Below are 12,718 nucleotides of genomic sequence, written 5' to 3'. Positions count from 1 at the left end.
GGAATTGATGGGATGAAGGCAGTCGAAAGGTACCAACATCCAGTTACAAGATAAATAAGTACTAGGGATGTCATGTATAATGGGATAGCTATAGTTAACCCGGCCGTATGATAAATTTGAAAGTTGTTAAGAGAGTAGATACTAAGAGTTCTCATCACAAGGATTTTTTAAATTTTTATGAGATAATGGATGTTAACTAAGATTATTGTGGTAATCACCTCACAATATACATAACTGAAGTCATTATGCTGTAGACCTTAAATTTATCCAGTGCTGTATATAAATTATATCTCAAGAAAAGTAGAAAAATTAAAATAGTAGATAGATAAAAGTGGATCCAGGTTTGTGGGGCCTAAAGCACATGCAATTTTGTGGCCCTTAAGAAAAGAATACAAAAACACAAATATATAATTACAAGTATACAATTCAGTAAGAGCTTTGGAAGGGGCCCATGAAATTCCAAGGACTTGAACTTTAATCTGAACTAATATTTCAGTAAATTCACCCCATATTGAGTGCCTGTATTCTAGGTGCTGTGCCAGAAACAGTAAATACCAGCACAGTCAGACTCAACACCTTACACAAAACCAGGGTTGAAACACGTACTCATGGACTTGCATAAACCAAATATTCACCATGTTATTCTGAGTAAGAGAAATGATTTTGTTTTCAATGGCAATAATTTATTGAGTGTCTTGAGCTCTAGGGGTCTATAGGCCACACATGGGCATCTTTGGAATATCACTTTCTGTTACGTTCTTCATTAATAAAAGGATAGTGATGTTTTAGAGCTCAGGAAATCTTCAGTTATTTTTGCAATACAGCAGTTGAAATCTCTTGATGATCCAACGTCTTTGTTTTATGCAATACTTTCTTTTTATTATCCTCCCCAGAAAAATTAACTCAAGTTTTTCCTTCCATCTTTTCTTTTCCTGTCTACCCCTAAAATGAAATGAATCAGAAGTAATGAGGAAGGAAAAAAGATAAATAAAATCTTTTTTATAAACCATAAACAGTACGGTATTAAATAAACACAATATTTGTGGTGTTATCACTATAACCTCTTTACCATTGCTGTTGAAAAAGAAAATTGTCTCAGATGTAACCTTACTTTATCCAGAAATCTCTATATATCACGTAATATTTTATTAGTGTAGTAACAACAGTACCATTCACAATAGTGGAATAATATTTTGCAGTTACCGAATACATCTCTTCAAGATTAGTGGGCTAACAATAGCCCTGATTTCATTGCTTATTAAAACAGTTAAAATAATAGCTTTCTGATTTGCATAAGTTGCAGATTAATGGTGTTTACTGAGCAGTGGAACTTGTACTTATATTCAGAATCCAATGACAGGAGACATATGAAAGTCGGAGGCATCCCATCCTCCTGTAAACCAGTCACGTTTATTTTTGGCAAAATGATAAAAGCACATTAGCATAGCAACTCAGTCAAGCTTAATGCATAAATAATTAATTGAAAATCCAGGAAGTTCGTGTAAGAATAAAATGAGTACTTTATTAAAGCAAAAGTAACTTTTTAATGACCCATTTAAAACCAAAGACACTTGAAAAACTGGGCAGGAAGTTTATAGCCTTATTAAAACTTATAAAGTTGCTTTGAATATGTAAATAAAAGTTACAGAAAGTGATAATACCATTATAAGCTTCTACAGGGGGAATATGGATAGTTTTCATTTCATCATTTTCCTCCGTCCCTTACTCCCTTCCTTCTATCTGTCTGTCTATCTAACTATCTATCTATCTATCTGATCTGTCTGTCTATCCATCCATCCATTTTTGTCATCATCATCATCTACCTAATCTATCTACTTAATCTTTTTCTATAATAAAAGACAGCATTCATCCTTTAATGTAGACAGTTCTAGAGAAGGTCTGCTCTCTGTTCTTGAATACACCACCAGGGGAAGATGAACAAAGAGTATCTGTAGTCACAACAGTCTGCATTTCTTTCTAAGGCTGTTTCCCCGCCCCCCATTCATAATGAATGAACTTAGGGACTTGCATCAGATTCATTATCATTTGTATTTTATCCTAAAGGAAGAACTGAAAACCCTTTGACAGAGATCAGTATGCACAGAAATGAATACTTTCTGTAATGAAGTGTTGAAGGTGCCTGATGTCAGTAGTTGATACAAACACAAATTTTTAAGGCTGGAAAGATTGCTCTCTAGATATGTATTTGTTCTGTATTGGATTTTGCAGTGGTGAACCAGGTCCTGTAGTTTTTGAAAGGATTTAAATAATTAGCTCCTTGAAGGACTTATCATTTTAATGTTTTATTCAAGATAGTTTTTTACCCTCATGAAGAGATAAAGAATTTTTAAGCATATGGTAATATATATATGTGGGTTTGCATTTTGTGATCTACATGCTAGGCTTCAAAGTATACATATAAGTACTCATACAAAAGTATGATGTCAATTTTGAAGAATTCAAACAAATTCCAAATCTTAGCAGATTTTAGAACAAAGATGTCACAGAATGTGACTTATCATCCTCATCTTCACATAATTCCATCTCTTTTGTGAACATCCCACCTTCTGCCCTTGGCAAATGTAACTTATTCCTCTTGCTATTTGCTTCTATTCCCATGATATTCAATGATTCAACTCATGTTTGGACTGTCTCTAATGGAACATACAGACTTACTTTCTAACATAGCATTGATAAAGCATTTTGTACCATTTTCTCAAGAAGGACAGACCAACTTTAGGCAATGAAGAGAATGCTTTCAATATATTATCTTATTTTGGCTCACCAAATATAGACTGACATTAAGGATTGTTGTGTATCCGCATGGATGTAGGTACACCCATATTCTGTTTTGGTTTGTTTATTCATTTGATTGCATATGTGCTCAATGTAAAAAAGCAAAACAAAAACAATCCAGAGAGATTTAGGGAAGAAAGTAAAAGTTAATTTCTGCTGAAAGAAGACAGTAGGTTAAGATAGCTGTCTCTAAAACCAAAAGCTCTGTTTTCTTTTGTTTTTAATATAGTTTTGGAAAATAAAAGCTGAGCTTGTTTCTGTGGGGAACCTCAGAATGAAGAGTTTTACAGGGTCCAGCATGTAAACTCTACTGGGACCAGGTCAGTTTTATGTCATTGCGTACATAGTGCCTGGTTCATTTTCTGGTCCATAACTATTCATAAATAGTGAGTGAATGAATAAAAGAATGATGAAGAATTTTGATTTCATTCTGAAGGTCTCTCAACAGAGAAGTATTATGCTTAGATTTACACTTTAAAACTATTTATCTTGTAGTAGTATAGAATTTGGATTAAGAGGAGCTAAATGGGTGGTAGAGAGACCAATTTGGATGCAATTTATGTAACTTAGGAGACAAATGATGAGGAAAATCTAAAGCAAGGAAGTGAGGATAGAGATAAGAGAAAGGATTCAAGGTAGAGTTTAGGTAGTAGAATCCACAAAAATTGTCGACTTGTTCTTTGTAGAAAAAGAGTAAATTCAAGGGAAAAAGAAAGTGCCAAATTTCTGGCTTGGACATCAAACAAAATAGGGGAAAAAGTGGACAGTGTTGGTTTTAAGTTTGAATGCTGTAACAGTGAAAATACACACCCGGAACTCAGGAGATAGCTTCCGGATGGAGCCATAGCTTTGGAAATCCTAATCACATATGGTGCAAAAGTTTTGCCTATGATGAGGAGAAAAAGTATGGAAGACAAAGATCAGGGTAACATCGGCATCGAAGAAGTATAGGAGCTTGAGACTTTAAAGGAACTTGAGAAAGGAGTGAAGAGAGAATTAGAAAGAGAAAAGAGATTGTTCTTGATGTTGATAAATGAGTGGTTACTATTGTCAAACTCAGCAAAGCATGTAACAAACAAGTTGAAATGTGTTCAACATATTGATTATCTTTGTCAGAGCCGTTTCAGTGATGTGGTGGGGGTCAAGGTGTAGTTTTAGGGGGTCGATGTACAAATGGCTAGATGCAAGAGAAGATATGCAAGATAGTCCAGCCTTTGAAAGCATGGTTGAAGAAAAGGTTAATAAGAGTTCAATGTCTAACACATTATAGGTTCTCAGTAAATATTTGTTGAAGAAATAAATGAGTACCTAGGATCAGAGCAAGATAAAGGCAACATTGTTATTAAGTGATGGAAGAAGCATAAATACATTTATATTGTAGGTTGAAGGATATGGCGCCAATGGGGAAGGAAAGAAAGAGATGTAAAATCATGGCATGGAAAAAAGAGAGGTCTCGGCACATAGACAAAACAATTCACTTTGCGTAGAAAATATCAGAGGTAAAGATGTATAGACACATTCAAATGTTAACCTATTAGGAAACGAGGGGCAGGAAGTTGAGAGCATTTATGTGATAGTATCTATTCTCTCTGTAAATTAAGGAGCATCATGCTAAGAGTAAGATTGGCAGGCAAGGGACTTAAAGAAATGAGATGAATGATTAGAATGACTTTTGGGATAATGGAAAATGGAGCCAGTCATGGACAACTTGGACTGGCACAGGACACCCGGGGGGTTTAGATACCAAAAGTCTCGGTAGGGTGAATCACCCAGTTTCTGTGCTTTCCTCCAGCTATGCACAGCACTACAAGTATAGTTGCAAAAGGAGAGTGAGTGGATTGACCATTTCCTAGGATTTTTAGGTCTGGATCAATGGAAGGCGAGAGGTAGGAGGGAATGGAAGGTGCTGGTGAAACAGGTGTTTACAGTAGGATCCTCACTTGAGAGAGAAGAAAATAAAACCATAAGTTTCTTGAAAGATTTAGCAGTGATGAAATAGAGAAATTAACTGCATAGTTTCCTCATGAATTACATGCATTCCAATTACGCTCTGATACTAAAAATTCAAAATTAAGATTCCTAAGATGGAGTATTTCCAGTGCTTGACAAGGTCCAAGGGGTCACTGAAGTGGAATGGAGATATTTATTGAAATCAGGCACATCAGGGGACTGAGAGCCTGGGTATAGGATGTAGAATACTTGTGAAATGACCTGGGATTTTGAAAAACCATGGATTATTCAGAAAACCAATCACTTGTACATCTGAAAGAAATGTTCAGCAACAATAGTGATGGTTTACAATGTAAACAAAACACTTCTGTATGCATCTATAATGGTTGCTGCACCTGAATATTTCATTAATGTGTCTGTCCTAAAAGATTAGAATGTTATAAATATAATCCAGTAAGTGGTCTTATTTGTTTTCATTGCCAGGACTTATTAACATTCACTCCTTTATATACATTTTAGTATTGTTCTGTTCATATAAATGCATAATATAATGTATACAAATAATACACACATTAATTGATTCAGTATTCAAAGTTTTACCTCATTAAGACAGAAACTTCAGATGAATAAATACTTTTGTATATTATGTGTATATACATATATATATATATAATTTGGCTTCACAGATTATTAAAAATTGCTATGCTTATCTAAATAGAGTGAGTCTATGGCATTCTGAACAAACTGCCTACACACTTGGTAATTTTTACTTATCATGTGATTAACCTCTGTTGTTTGAGAAGAATATAAACATGTCCCTAATAGCTGCAATGAGAATCCTGAAGGAAGTGTTAAAATAAGGAGGTTTAGTGTTGATGTGGGTACCATTTTCAAGAGACTTTCACATAGAGTGTTGCTGTCTATGGGCTGACAATTTGCTTTCACTCCACTTTTAGCACAGCTCTACACTGAAAATCTGACGAGCTCTTTCTACCTATAAATCTACAATCTCCTGAAATAATATTTGTTCAAATCGCATCACTTTATTCTAGATAAAAATACCCCAGCCTTCCTCAAAAGAAATAGTGTTATTGCAAGCTTGAGCTTTTGAAAAAGTAATATTGTCTCCAAGGGGGTACACCATCTTAATAAGACATATCTTCAAGACAAGGAAAAATGTACTTTTCAATTCCTACGTGCGTTATAAACCACCACTTACAAAACCTTTGTTCTAAAGTGATGCCAATTTTACCTGAGGCAGGCATTTTACTGCATTTAAAAGGTCTCTAAGGATCTTAGGGAATCTCAGGTGAACCTGCAGGCCTGGTGGATATAATGAAAACTAAAGTTTTGTTTTGTGAAGTTATCTCAAGGCTTTTCTCATGGGCATTGAAACGTAACTTCCATATTGCTAGTCTAACTTCACCACGTAGTGCTGGCAGAAATTTTAGGAAGAGAAATAGCTGGTGAATGTAATAAACTAAAAAACAGGGCTCTCTTCTCACTCACCTGCTGTTCCACTGAAAGAACTGGTGGTAGAAAATATTGTTAATCTAATTAAAAATAGATGTAGCCGTCCATAAAAATGAGAGACCAGTGGTATTTTTAGAATCTTTTACATTTGCAACTTCTTTTGCTAGTTAGCTGTAGAAAACAATTACCAAGAAGATATCCACCAAGGTCAGTTTTTTCTCTCTCCTTTCAAAATTCTTTCCTGTTCAATAAATCCAGTGTTTCACCCAAATTGATTGAGTAAAGCAGTTCACACCAGGGTGCTAAAGCCTTTTTACTGTATTGCTCTTTTCAGAGACATTTTCTGTTCATCTTGCTTTATATATGTGAATAGTTTTATCATTCCTTTGCTCCAAAATATATATACTTTTAACATGTACTATATGCCTGCTACTGTTCTAGGCCCTTGAAATATAGAAGCAGACAAGACTTTACAGTCCCTGCCGTTACGGAGCTCACATTTTTTTCCCCCCGTTGGTCATTTTATTTATTTATTTATTTATTTTTCAACATGTTTATTGGAGTATAATTGCTTTACAATGTTATGTTACTTTCTGCTGTATAACAAAGTGAATCAGCACTTTGTATATATGTATACATATATATGTATATGTATGTATACATGTATCCCCATATCCCCTCCCTCTTGCATTGGAGCTCACATTTTAATGGTGGACAGAAAATACACAAAGAGATTTCATAATATACATGAACATGACTAAATGGTAAGTGTTATGAAGAAATTAAAAGAGGGGACGGGCTCTTTGGTGGGGCTAATGGTGGACTCCAGGAGGGCTCACGCCAAAGAGTACTTCCCTGAACTTCTGCTGCCAATGTCCTTGTCCCCACGGTGGGCCAAGCCAGCCCCCGCCTCTGCAGCAGACCCTTCAACACCAGCAGAGAAGGACTGCAATTGGTTCTGCCAGGAGCTTGGAGGCATTGCCAGTCTGGAAGACCTTGGACGGAGTTCATAGCTTGAAGTCCGTGGATCACCTGAGTGATGAGAGCCCTGGCTGTCCTTTCCTAAAGATGGGTCCAGCAGGCTGAAGGGTCCTCAGCAGATAGAAGCAAGAGCAGACACCGGGAGTCCCAGGAGCTACAGAAGGAGTGAGTGACAAGGCTTTGGCCTGAAGCCTGAAGCCTGACTCTGCCCTGCAAGACCTGGCTTTTCCTGTGGCTCTCAATAGGAGGCTGCTTTTTCTCTCAAATGCCAAGCACCTGTGGGTAGTGAGAATTGATTGTTAGTGTATAGAAATGCAGCCTGGAGAGAGGAGGAAGATGGCGGAAGAGTAAGATGCGGAGATCACCTTCCTCCCCACAGATACACCAGAAATACATCTACACGTGGAACAACTCCTACAGAACACCTACTGAACGCTGGCAGAAGACCTCAGACCTCCCAAAAGGCAAGAAACTCCCCATGTACCTGGGTAGGGCAAAAAAAAAAAAAATAAACAGAGACAAAAGGATAGGGACGGAACCTGCACCAGTGGGAGGGAGCCATGAAGGAGGAAAGGTTTCCACACACTAGGAAGCCCCTTCGTGGGCGGAGACTGTGGGTGGCTGAGGGGGAAAGCTTCGGAGCCGCGGAGGAGAGCATAGCAACGGGTGCGGAGGGCAAAGCAGGGAGATTCCCGCACAGAGGATCGGTGCCGACCGGTACTCACCAGCCAGAGAGGCTTGTCTGCTCCCCCGCCGGGGTGGGCGGGGCTGGGAGCTGAGGCTCGGGCTTCGGTCAGAGCGCAGGGAGAGGTCTGGGGTTGACAGCGTGAATACAGCCTGAAGGGGTTAGTGCACCACGGCTAGACGGGAGGGAGTCCGGGAAAAGGTCTGGAGGTGCCAAAGAGGCAAGAGACTTTTTCTTCCCTCTTTGTTTCCGGGTGCGTGAGGAGAGGGGATTAAAAGTGCTTCTTAAAGGAGCTCCAGAGACGGGCGCAAGCCGTGGCTAAGAGCGCGGACCCAAGAGACAGGCCTGAGACGCTAAGGCTGCTGCTGCCGCCACCAAGAAGCCTGTGTGCGAGCACAGGTCACTATCCACACCTCCCCTCCCGGGAGCCTGTGCAGCCCACCACTGCCAGGGTTCTGTGATCCAGGGAAACCTTCCTTGGGAGAACGCACGGTGCGCCTCAGGCTGATGCAACGTCCCGCTGGCCTCAGTCGCCGCAGGCTCGCCCCGCATCCGCACCCCTCCCTCCCCCCGGCCTGAGTGAGCCAGAGCCCCCGAGTCAGCTGCTCTTTGAACCCCGTCCTGTATGAGCGAAGAACGGACGCCCTCTGGAGACCTACACGCAGAGGTGGGGCCAAATCCAAAGCTGAGCCCCGGGAGCTGTGCGAACACAGAAGAGAAAGGGAAATCTCTCCCAGCAGCCTCAGGAGCAGCGGATTAAATCTCCATAATCAACTTGATGTACCCTGCATCTGTGGAATATCTGAATAGACAACGAATCATCCTAAATTGAGGAGGTGGACTTTGGGAGTAAGATTTATTATTTTTTCCCCTTTTCCTCTTTTTGTGAGTGTGTATGTGTATTCTGTGTGAGATTTTGTCTGTATAGATTTGCTTTCACCATTTATCCTACGGTTCTATCTGTCCATTATTTTGTTTTTTTTTTTACTTAAAAAAATTATTTTTTCTTAATAATTATTTTTTATTTTTATTTATTTATTTTTTTGCGGTATGCAGGCCTCTGACTGTTGTGGCCTCTCCCGTTGCAGAGCCCAGGCTCCGGACACGCAGGTTCAGTGGTCATGGCTCATAGGCGCAGGTGCTCCACAGCATGTGGGATCTTCCTGGACTGGGGCACGAACCCGTGTCCCCTGCATCGGCAGGCAGACTCTCAACCACTGTGCCACCAGGGAAGCCCTATTTTTTATTTTGATAACTTTATTTTATTTCAGCTTACTTTATTTTGTTTTATTTTATCCTCTTTCTTTCTACTTTTTCTCCCTTTCATTCTGAGCCGTGTGGATGAAAGGCTCTTGGTGCTGCAGCCAGGAGTCAGTGCTGTGCCTCTGAGGTGGGAGAGCCAACTTCAGGACACTGGTCCACAAGAGACCTCCCAGCTCCACATAATATCAAACGGTGAAAATCTCCCAGAGATCTCCATCTCAACACCAGCACCCAGCTTCACTCAACAACGTGCAAGCTACAGTGCTGGACATCCTATGCCAAACAACTAGCAAGACAGGAACACAACCCTACCCATCAGCAGAGAGGCTGCCTAAAAGCATAAAAAGTCCACAGACACCCCAAAACACACCACCAGACATGGACCTGCCCACCAGAAAGACAAGATCCAGCCTCATCCACCAGAACACAGGCACTAGTCCCCTCCACCAGGAAGCCTACACAACCCACTGAACCAACCTTAGCCACTGGGGACAGACACCAAAAACAATGGGAACTACGAACCTGCAGCCTGCAAAAAGGAGACCCCAAACACAGTAAGATAAGCAAAATGAGAAGACAGAAAAACACACAGCAGATGAAGGAGCAAGATAAAAACCCACCAGACCTAACAAATGAAGAGGAAGTAGGCAGTCTACCTGAAAAAGAATTCAGAATAATGATAGTAAAGATGATCCAAAATCCTGGAAATAGAATAGACAAAATGCAAGAAACATTTAACAAGGACCTAAAAGAACTAAAGATGAAACAAACAATGATGAACACACAATAAATGAAATTAAAAATACTCTAGATGGTATCAATAGCAGAATAACTGAGGCAAAAGAACGGATAAGTGACCTGGAAGATAAAATACTGGAAATAACTACAGCAGAGCAGAATAAAGAAAAAAGAATGAAAAGAACTGAGGACAGTCTCAGAGACCTCTGGGACAATATTAAATGCACCAACATTCGAATTATAGGGGTTCCAGAAGAAGAAGAGAAAAAGAAAGGGACTGAGAAAATATTTGAAGAGATTATAGTTGAAAACTTCCCTAATATGGGAAAGGAAATAGTTAATCAAGTCCAGGAAGCACAGAGAGTCCCATAAAGGATAAATCCAAGGAGAAACACGCCAAGACACATATTAATCAAACTGTCAAAAATTAAATACTTAGAAAACATATTAAAAGCAGCAAGGGAAAAACAACAAAGAACACACAAGGGAATCCCCATAAGGTTAACAGCTGATCTTTCAGCAGAAACTCTTCAAGCCAGAAGGGACTGGCAGGACATATTTAAAGTGATGAAGGAGAAAAACCTAAAACCAAGATTACCCAGCAAGGATCTCATTCAGATTTGATGGAGAAATTAAAACCTTTACAGACAAGTAAAAGCTGAGAGAGTTCAGCACCACCAAGCCAGCTTTACAACAAATGCTAAAGGACCTTCTCTAGGCAAGAAACACAAGAGAAGGAAAAGACCTATAATAACGAACCCAAAACAATTTAGAAAATGGGAATAGGAACATACATATCTATAATTACCTTAAATGTAAATGGATTAAATGCTCCCAACAAAAGACACAGACTGGCTGAATAGATACAAAAACAAGACCCATATATATGCTGTCTACAAGAGACCCTTTTCAGACCTAGAGACACATACAGACTGAAAGTAAGGGGATGGAAAAAGATATTCCATGCAAATGGAAACCAAAAGAAAGCCGGAGTAGCAATTCTCATATCACACAAAATAGACTTTAAAATAAAGACTATTACAAGAGACAAAGAAGGACACTACATAATGATCAAGGGATCAATCCAAGAAGAAGATATAACAGTTGTAAACATTTATGCACCCAACATAGGAGCATCTTAATACATAAGGTAAATAAAAACAGCCATAAAAGGGGAAATCGACAGTAACACAGTCATAGTAGGGGACTTTAACACCCCACTTTCACCAATGGACAGATCATCCAAAATGAAAATTAATACGGAAACACAAGCTTTAAATGATACATTAAACAAGATGGACTTAATTGATATTTATAGGACATTCCATCCAAAAACAACAGAATCCACATTTTTCTCAAGTGCTCATGGAATATTCTCCAGGATAGATCATATCTTGGGTCACAAATCAAGCCTTGGTAAATTTAAGAAAATAGAAGTTGTATCAAGTTTCTTTTCTGACCACAACGCTATGAGACTAGATATCAGTTACAGGGAAAGATCTGTAAAAAACACAAACACATGGAGGCTAAACAATACACTGCTTAATAAAGAACTGATCACTGAAGAAATCAAAGAGGAAATCAAAAAATACCTAGAAACAAATGACAATGGAGACATGAAAACCCAAAACCTATGGAACTGCAGGAAAAGCAGTTCTAAGAGGGAAGTTTAGAGCAATACAATCCTGCCTTAAGAAACAGGAAACATCTCAAATAAACAACCTAACCTTGCACCTAAAGCGATTAGAGAAAGAAGAACAAAAAAACCCCCAAAGTTAGCAGAAGGAAAGAAATCATAAAGATCAGATCAGAAATAAATGAAAAAGAAATGAAGGAAATTATAGTAAAGGTCAAGAAAACTAAAAGCTGGTTCTTTGAGAAAATAAACAAAATTGATAAACCATTAGCCACACTCATCAAGAAAAAAAGAGAGAAGACTCAAATGTATAGAATTAGCAATGAAAAAGGAGAAGTAACAACTGACACTGCAGAAATACAAAGGATCATGGGAGATTACTACAAGCAACTCTATGCCAATAAAATGGACAACCTGGAAGAAATGGACAAATTCTTAAAAATGCACAACCTGCCAAGACTGAATCAGGAAGAAATAGAAAATATGAACAGACCAATCACAAGCACTGAAATTGAAACTGTGATTAAAAATCTTCCAACAAACAAAAGCCCAGGACCAGATGGCTTCACAGGCGAATTCTATCAAACATTTAGAGAAGAGCTAACACCTGTCCTTCTCAATCTCTTCCAAAATATAGCAGAGGGAAGAATACTCCCAAACTCATTCTGCGAGGCCACCATCACCCTGATACCAAAACCAGACAAGGATGTCACAAAGAAAGAAAACTACAGGCCAATATCACTGATGAACATAGATGTAAAAATTCTCAAGAAAATACTAGCAAACAGAATCCCACAGCACATTAAAAGGATCATACACAATGATCAAGTAGGGTTTATTCCAGGAATGCAAGGTTTCTTCAATATACGCAAATCAATCAACATGATACACCATATTAACAAATTGAAGGAGAACAGCCATATGATCATCCCAGTAGATGCAGAGAAAGCTTTCGTCAAAATTCAACACCCATTTATGATAAAAACCCTGCAGAAACTAGGCTTAGAGGGAACTTTCCTCAGCAAAATAAAGGCCATATATGACAAACCCACAGCCAACATCGTCCTCAATGGTGAAAAACTGAAAGCATTTCCACTAAGATCAGGAACAAGACAAGGTTGCCCACTCTCACCACTATTATTCAACATTGTTTTGGAAGTTTTAGCCACAGCAATCAGAGAAGAAAAGGAAATAAA

This window comes from Aethalodelphis obliquidens, unplaced genomic scaffold, assembly GCF_003676395.1.
Source record: "Aethalodelphis obliquidens isolate GAN/ISIS:26980383/991018 unplaced genomic scaffold, ASM367639v1 scaffold2, whole genome shotgun sequence".
In the NCBI taxonomy this organism is placed as follows: domain Eukaryota; kingdom Metazoa; phylum Chordata; class Mammalia; order Artiodactyla; family Delphinidae; genus Aethalodelphis; species Aethalodelphis obliquidens.
The sequence above is the reverse complement of the archived record's forward strand: the minus strand, read 5'-3'. Positions refer to the sequence as shown.